Here is an 8,129-nt window from a genome sequence, read left to right as displayed (position 1 = left end):
AACTACTAAGGAAATGGAAAAAGGCAATTTGAGAGCTGAGATTTAAGGTGTTCCCCTCAGAAGTTGTGGTCAGTAGTAAAAAAGGGCCCCCCTTTTCTACTATATTCTTCACTCTCTGCTTGAATAAAATCTGCCTGAGGGTACAGACCAGGACTTATTCATTGCTTAGGGCCTGAAACCAAATAGGTGACCAATAAATCAACTAATGATTAGAAAGTTCAACCTCTGCCCCAATACTTCTCTTAGTTGCCAGATTCCCACAACCCCCTTTCACCCAATGGAAGAAAGAGATGTCTACTGGTAGCATTGCTTTGAGGCAACTTCATAATACTTGCCATTCTGCTTTCATGTTTGCCTCTGAAAAAAGAAATTATTCTAAAAGACTAAGGAGGGAACCATGTTCAGATGCCCTTCCCTTCATAGAACCATGGGATAATGGCAGGACCTCACAGGACAATTGATGTATAGTAATACCCAAAAAGGATCAATCCTGGACACTGGAGCTCTAAGACTTGGCACAAATCCATGGAAGCCACAGTGGAACTTACCTTCAAGGAATTGTGCTGACTTGGACAAGGAGTATGCCAGTGGTGATCAGTATAAACCAAAGATCAAAGAGTCCTCTCTACAAGTCCTGTTCTGTACTAATTTCCAGAATGATTGCATAATGCAGGAGGTAGAGAGCCAGGAGAAAGCACAAAGAATAAATGAGACTGAGTTTCTAATCAGCCTAATAAATTAGAGGCTCGGGGTAGATTAAACTTGATTTAAAGGAATATATAAAATATTTCTTGTATATCTGAGTTTATGATGTAAAATGTATACTCACTATACTACCTTGCCTAGTCCCTACCACCACCACCAGAAATTCAGACTCGAGTATCTAAAAAATAGAAGTTTCATGCCCTTAGCAGTTGAAAAAGATGCCTCATTCATCTTAAGCAAATTCATAGAGAAAAATATTGAGCTCTAAAAAGTAGTCACATCAGCCAGGTGAAATCAGAATCATGAATAGGCAGGGATAATGTGGGTCTTTCTCAATCTTTACCAGTGTGGCTTATGCTTTAGAATTATAGTCACAAATGTCTCACTTCAGTACCAAGGCAGGAGAGTGAATACAAGGGATTTCTCCAACTGGGCATTAGATGAAAATAGCTGGATTAGCTGAGGTTCTCCTGAGGTAGGGCTGATTATAAAACATCCAGCTGGGAGACTATGCAGACTTTATAGAATCACCTGCATGTTAGCTGTACTTCTGGGTCTGCTAAAGGAATCACAGGCAGTCAAATTAACACATGTATCACAGTGTGCTCCAATGAATTCCCAAGCTTTCAGCACAGCCTGATTAGTATTAACAATAAACCAAGAGAAAGAGGGATTAAGGGATAAACTATTCAGTCATCAAGGTATCAATTAAATTAGTTCAATAATGATTAAGCCTTAGCTTATGTTGTTCCCTGCCTGAAACACCCTTCCTCCTCCCTCTGGCTATCCTTATTTTTCAAACCTAGCTCTAGCCCTATCTTATATGTGAATTCTTAACTGCTGTTTGAGGTTGTGCTACCCAATCAAAGCCTTACATAAATTCCATATTCTATAAGTCACTAATTGCTTCACCCATGTTAAATATTATTTCCTAACTACATAGAAAGCTCTTTGATCACAAGAACTGATACTTTTATTTCTTTCGTGTCCCTTTAATCAGTACCCATTAAACTAATGGATTTCATGGATAACTAAACTCCCTACAAAAAGACTCTGGAGATCTCACAAAAGGTTGCAAATTTGTTTATTTGGCCAAATAAGGATATTTTTTAAACTAGCAAATTTCTACTTTGTATAAAGGTGCACTAGGTAACAAGGGGTAATAAGGACCAACTTTCCTCTGAAACAATTAGCGTACCTGGCATAAATCTTTTAAAAGTCTGAGAAGGAATTAGAAAACTAAAAGTATGACAAAATACTGTGGAGCCAAGATAAAAAATAAGGAAACCAAGACAGGTTATCTGGATCTTTCGTTCTGGACTAGGCCCCTAAGAGGCTAAATAAACAATTATTTTGAAAGTCTGATGAGGTTAGGGGAGAAAAACTGAAGTCAAGATTCTATGGCAGGCAGAGTAGGTTGGGCCTACAAGGGCTTATGTCCTAGAAATAAGGATAGACTGAAATTATACCAGCTGTCAGGGACTAGGCCTTTCAGCAAATGAAATTTGATTAAGATGATCCAATACTGTGAGTTCCTACAGCCATTATCTGCCAGTTTAGAAAAGGGGTAAGGGTAATCTTTTCTTTGAAAACATAATGTCATATTAGGGCTCAAATTCTTTCTATAATTTTTATTCACAATATCCAACACTAAATAAAAGAATGATAACACAAACCAGGGCATAAGACAACATGATAAAAAAAGGAAAAAATAAATCAGAAAATAAACATAATAAAGATATCAGACATGGATTTTTAAATATCAAGTGACAAGTATACTTAAGAAAATATTATGAATATTTGGAGAAAACTGAACCTATAAAAAGTTCTAGAACTAAGAATTCAATTGATGATTTTTGTTTTGTTTTGTTTTGAGATGGAGTTTCGCTCTTTCACCCAGGTTGGCGTGAAGTGGCATGATCTTGGCTCACTGCAACCTCTGCCCCCCGGGATCAAGCAATTTTCCTGCCTTAGCCTCCCAAGTAGCTGGGATTATAAGCAACTTCCACCAAGCCTGCCTAATTTTTTTATTTTTATTAGAGATGGTGTTTCACCGTGTTGACCAGGCTGGTCTTGAACTCCTGACCTCAGGTGATCCACCCACCTCAGCCTCCCAAAATGCTGGGATTACAGGCATGAGCCACTGCGTCTGGCCTCATTGATGATTTTAACAGCAAATTAAATACACCAGAAGAGAAATTCAGTGAACTGGAAAATAGGTCAGAAAATAAGTCTCAAAACAGGAAGGGAGAAAGAGAGAAGAGAAGCAATATCTGAGGGCATAATAACTGAATTTTCTAAAATTGGAGAAAGAAATCAAATGAAAGATGGAACCAAGGAATAGATGAAGCCCAAAGAGTAAATATAATAATAAAACCACACATAAGAACATCATAGTAAATGTGATAAAAATACAAAGAAATCAGAATATTAAAAACCACTAAATGAACATATACTATAAAATAGTTAAAATGGTTAATTTTAGCTCCATAAAAACAAGAAATAAGAAAATATATTAATAAAGATACATTATATTCAAAGTATTAATAATTAGTCCAACTGCTTACCTCAACAGAGACAAAAGAATTCAGAAATAAATTCAACGAAAACCTCAAAGTGCTGAAAGAAAATAACTGTCAACCTAAAATACTATAATAGGAAAAAAAGGATTATTAAAGAATGAGACTTAACAAAAAAGACATTTTTATATAAAAAACAAAAACCAGTGTAATTTTTCACCATCTAGACTCACACTCACAGAAATGGTAAAAGGGTGCTGTTTGGGAAGAAGGAAAATAATACCAGATGCAAACAAGGAAATGTAGCAAGCCAGAAAGAGACAGGAAAGCATAAATACATAGGTAAATCAAGATGACTATTGATGCTAAAAAATACCAATTACAATGTCTTACGGAGTTTAAAATATATAGAGATTCAAAATACACAATTACAACATCATAGACATTGAAAAGAGTTAAAATGGAGTTACTGTGTTTAAAGACAGGAAAAAGCCAAGGATTCATGTTGTAATATCTAGAGTATCCACTAAAATAATAATAAAAGAGTATGTAGTTACCACGCTAATACAAAGTGAAAAATAACTAAAATCTAGTCAATCTTAAAAAAGACAAGAAAGAGAACAAAAATAATTTAGAAAAAATGGAAGCTGAATGAAGGATTAGACAATATAGTGGAATTAACTCAAATATATTACTAATTACAATGCATACAAACAAGATACACTAATGAAATGATTGACTAAATAAAATACAGATATATATATATACTTCTTACAGAGATACATATGAAATATAAGAATTCAGTAAGCTGAAGGTTAAAGGATGAGAATAATATAAAATGTACACCAAAATCAAAAGATGATGTAGCTATACTAATATCGAAGTAAACTATTAAGGAGATAAGTAATGCTAAGAACAGACAGGAAAGCTTCTTAAAAATAAAGTGGTCATTCCAATTGGAAGATTAAAATATTCTAAATTTATATGAACATAACAATGTAACTTTGAAATATATAAAAGAAAATTTGATAGGACTGAAAATACAAACAGACAAATCACCAACCACCCTGGGAAAGTTTAACACTATTTTCTTAGTAATTGATAGAATAGGGAAATAGAAAAACAAACTAAAATATACAAATTTAAATAAAGCAATGAAAACATTAAATTAGATACAATCGACATGTAGAGAACGGCATATCTAATTGAAGGGAAAATATTTTGCAAGTATACAAGGAACTATACTAAAATTGACTAAAAAGCTCAAAATTACACAGAGAATATTCCTTTCAAATATTGAAATTAATCTAGAAAATGTATAACAAAGTGTAACTTAAATATCCTCACATAGTTTTAAACTAAGCAACACAGTTCAAAATAACTATACATCAAAAAATCACAATAACGTTTTAAAATATTTTGAGCTAGAGGTCTGGTACCAAACTGGTGACATGGAAGCAAGCTGGCTTCATTCCCTCCCCAACAGAAAACCCCAAACAAATATGCCTCACCAAGATTATCACCAGCAATATTCCAGAACTCAAATATGAGAATGAGAGTTTCCAGGGCCATAGAAAATTTAAAAACTCTGAACAGACAATAAGAGAAACATATTTTTATATCCACAATGCTCTTTGCTCCCATTCTACCCCTCATCGAGAATGCAGAAAATGTCCCCCCAACTCATGTTTTCTATACTGGAAAAAGTAACATAAAGGTGGACATGGGCTTCCTTTAGGACCTATCTATCCCTGCCTCAACCCTAGGGAAGAACTGCAAGTGCCTAAAGGGAGAGATATACCCGAAGACAGAGACAAAGATGAGAGAAAGAACCACCATCCACAGCCCTGGAACCTCTGCTCTGTAACTCACATAAAGGGGATGCCAAATTAGAGTGACTGTTTGGCAGCACCACATGGTAGGAGGTCACAAGCCCCTGAACATCAATTTCTAGCCAGCCTTCCTGAAATACAAGTATATCTCCTTTGAAACCTCCCCCTATGTGGACAGGCAGAACTGCAATTGTTTACTAGAATCAAGAGGAACCTGGGCTTAAGGCACTATCTAGTGCCAAAAAGGAGGCAGCAGCATAGTGAAAAGGAAACAAAAGACAGAAAATCAACAGCTATGTTACAAAGAATATCTAAGCAAATATAGAATAGAAACCAAAACAAGCTAGATAAAGAAAATCGGAATAACTACTTCTTCAATGCAAAGGCATAGATGTATATCCACAAGAAAAAACAGCAAACAGGGAAACATGGCATCCACAAACAGACAAAGCAAGAAACCAGTGACTGACACTCATGAGTTAGCAATATGTGAACTCTCTGATCAAGAGTTCAAAATAGCACTTTTAAGGAAACTCAGTGATCTCCAAGATAATACAGAAAACCAAAGTAGAAATTTATCACAGAAACTTAACAAAGAGATTGAAATATTTAAAAAAAAACAAAAACAAAACAGTAATCTTGGAAATGAGAAATACATTTGCCGAGCTGGAAAATTCAACAGAGGCTCCCAACAGCAGAATAGATAAAACAGAGAATAAAATCAGTAAGCTTAAAGGTAGGCTATTTGAAAATACATAGTCAGAGGACAAAAAGAATATGAAGATCACCTGGAAGATATAGAAAATTATGTTAAAACCCCAAATCTAAGAATTATTAGTATTCATGAGGGAGTTGAGCAAGAACAAGGGGGAAAAGCTCATTTAAAGAAATAACAACAGAAAAAACTCCAAAACTTGAGAAAAAGGTAAGTATCCAGGCACAGGAAGGTCAGAAAACTCCAAACACAAAGCACTCAAATTAAATTATGCCAAGGCATTTAGTAATCAAACTCTCAAAGTTCAAGGACAAAGAGAGGATTCTATAAGCAGCAATAGAAAAGAAGAAAATAACATCTGAAGATACTCCAATTAATCCGGAAGCAGATATCCTAATGGAAACCATACAAGCCAGGAAGGAGTAGGATCACCTTTTCCAAGTGTCTAAGGAAAACAAAAAAAACTGTCACCCAAAAATACTGTATCCAACAAAACTATTCTTTGAATATGAAGAAGAGATAAAGTCTTTCCCAGACTAACAAAAGCTGAAACAATTCACCACCACCAGACCCATCTTACAATAGATGCTAAAGGAAGTTCTTCAATCTAAAAGAAAAAAACAATCATGTGCAATTAGAAAACATTTGAAGGTATAAAACACAAATAAATTAAGTACACGGGCAAATGATGCAAAATACACTAATGCTGTAATTGTGGTATGCAATATACTCATAACTCATACAAAATCCCAAAGAAAAATGTATCAAAAACTGTATTTTGAAAAGCAACCTATTAGAGATGGGTATTACAAAATGATAGAAACTGAAACAACATAAAGTCTAAATGTGAGGGGGATGGAGTTAAACTGTAGAGTTTTATTTTCATTTTTTTTGTTGTTGCTATTCCTTTCTTTGTGACCTAAGATCAGTTCCCATCTCCTTAACATAACTTCTTATATCGATAAGATGCTTTTTTAAAATCACAATGTAGAAACCTATAATATATTCAGTAAAAATTTGAAAAGCAATGAATTAAAACTTACTAACAGAAAATTATTTAACACAAAAGAAAACAGAAAGAAAAGAGAAAAGAAAAGAAGAAGAAGGGAAGGAAGGAAGGAAGGAAGGAAGGAAGGAAGGAAGGAAGGAAGGAAGGAAGGAAGGAAAAAAGGAAGGAAGAAAAAAGGAAGGAAGGAAAAAAGGAAGGAAGGAAGGAAAAGGAGGGAAGGAAGGAAGGAAGGAAGGAAGGAAGGAAGGAAGGGAGGAAGGGAGGGAGGGAGGGAGGGAGGCTCAAACAACCAAAAAACAAGAAAACAACATGGTAGTAGTAAGTCTTTATTTATCAACAATAACACTGAATGTCAACAGACTCAATTCTCTAATTAAAAGTCATAGAGTGGCTGAATGGATAAAGAAAATATATACAACTATATGCTGCCTACAAGAATCCTTTCCCTGTAAGGTCATACATAGGCTGAAAGTGAAGAGGTGGAAAGTTATTCCACACAATTGGAAACCAATCAAAAGTGGGAGTAGATGTACTTATGGCAGATAAAATAGACTATACGCTAAAGAGTATAAAAAAGACAAAGAATGTCACTACATAATGATAAATGGGTCAATTCAGAGAGAATTTAACAATTATAAATATTTATGCATGAACATCAGAGCTACCAACTGTATAAAGCAAATATTAATAGAACTAGGAGGAGAGAAAGTATGATAAAACAATAATAGGGAACTGACACATCTTACTCTCAGTAACAGACCAATCATTGAGACAGAAAATCAACAAAGAAACACGGAGCTAAACTATACACTAGACCAAATAGTCTTAACTGACATTTACAGAACATTCTACCCTACTGCTCCAGAATATATATTCTTTTCATCAGCACATAAAACATTCTCCAGAATAGACCATATGTTAGGCCACAAAACAAGTCTCAACAGATTCAAACGAGTAGAAATCACATCAAGTATCTTTTTAGACCACAATGGAATAAAACTAGAAATCGGTAATAAAAGAAACCACAGAGAATACACAAACACATGGAAATTAAACAATATGCTCTTGAATGACTAATTATTCAATGGAGAAATTAAGAAGATAATTTTGGGAGGGGCGGAGCAAGATGGCCGAATAGGAGCAGCTCCAGTCTCCAACTCCCAGCGCCAGCGACACAGAAGACCGGTGATTTCTGCATTTTCAACTGAGGTACTGGGTTCATCTCACTGGGGAGTGCCGGACGATCGGAGCTGGTCAGCTGCTGCAGCCCGACCAGCGAGAGCTGAAGCAGGGCGAGGCATTGCCTCACCTGGGAAGCGCAAGGGGGAAGGGAGTCCCTTTTCCTAGCC

This window comes from Macaca mulatta, chromosome X, assembly GCF_049350105.2.
Source record: "Macaca mulatta isolate MMU2019108-1 chromosome X, T2T-MMU8v2.0, whole genome shotgun sequence".
Classification (NCBI taxonomy): domain Eukaryota; kingdom Metazoa; phylum Chordata; class Mammalia; order Primates; family Cercopithecidae; genus Macaca; species Macaca mulatta.
This window is presented reverse-complemented; position numbering follows the sequence as displayed.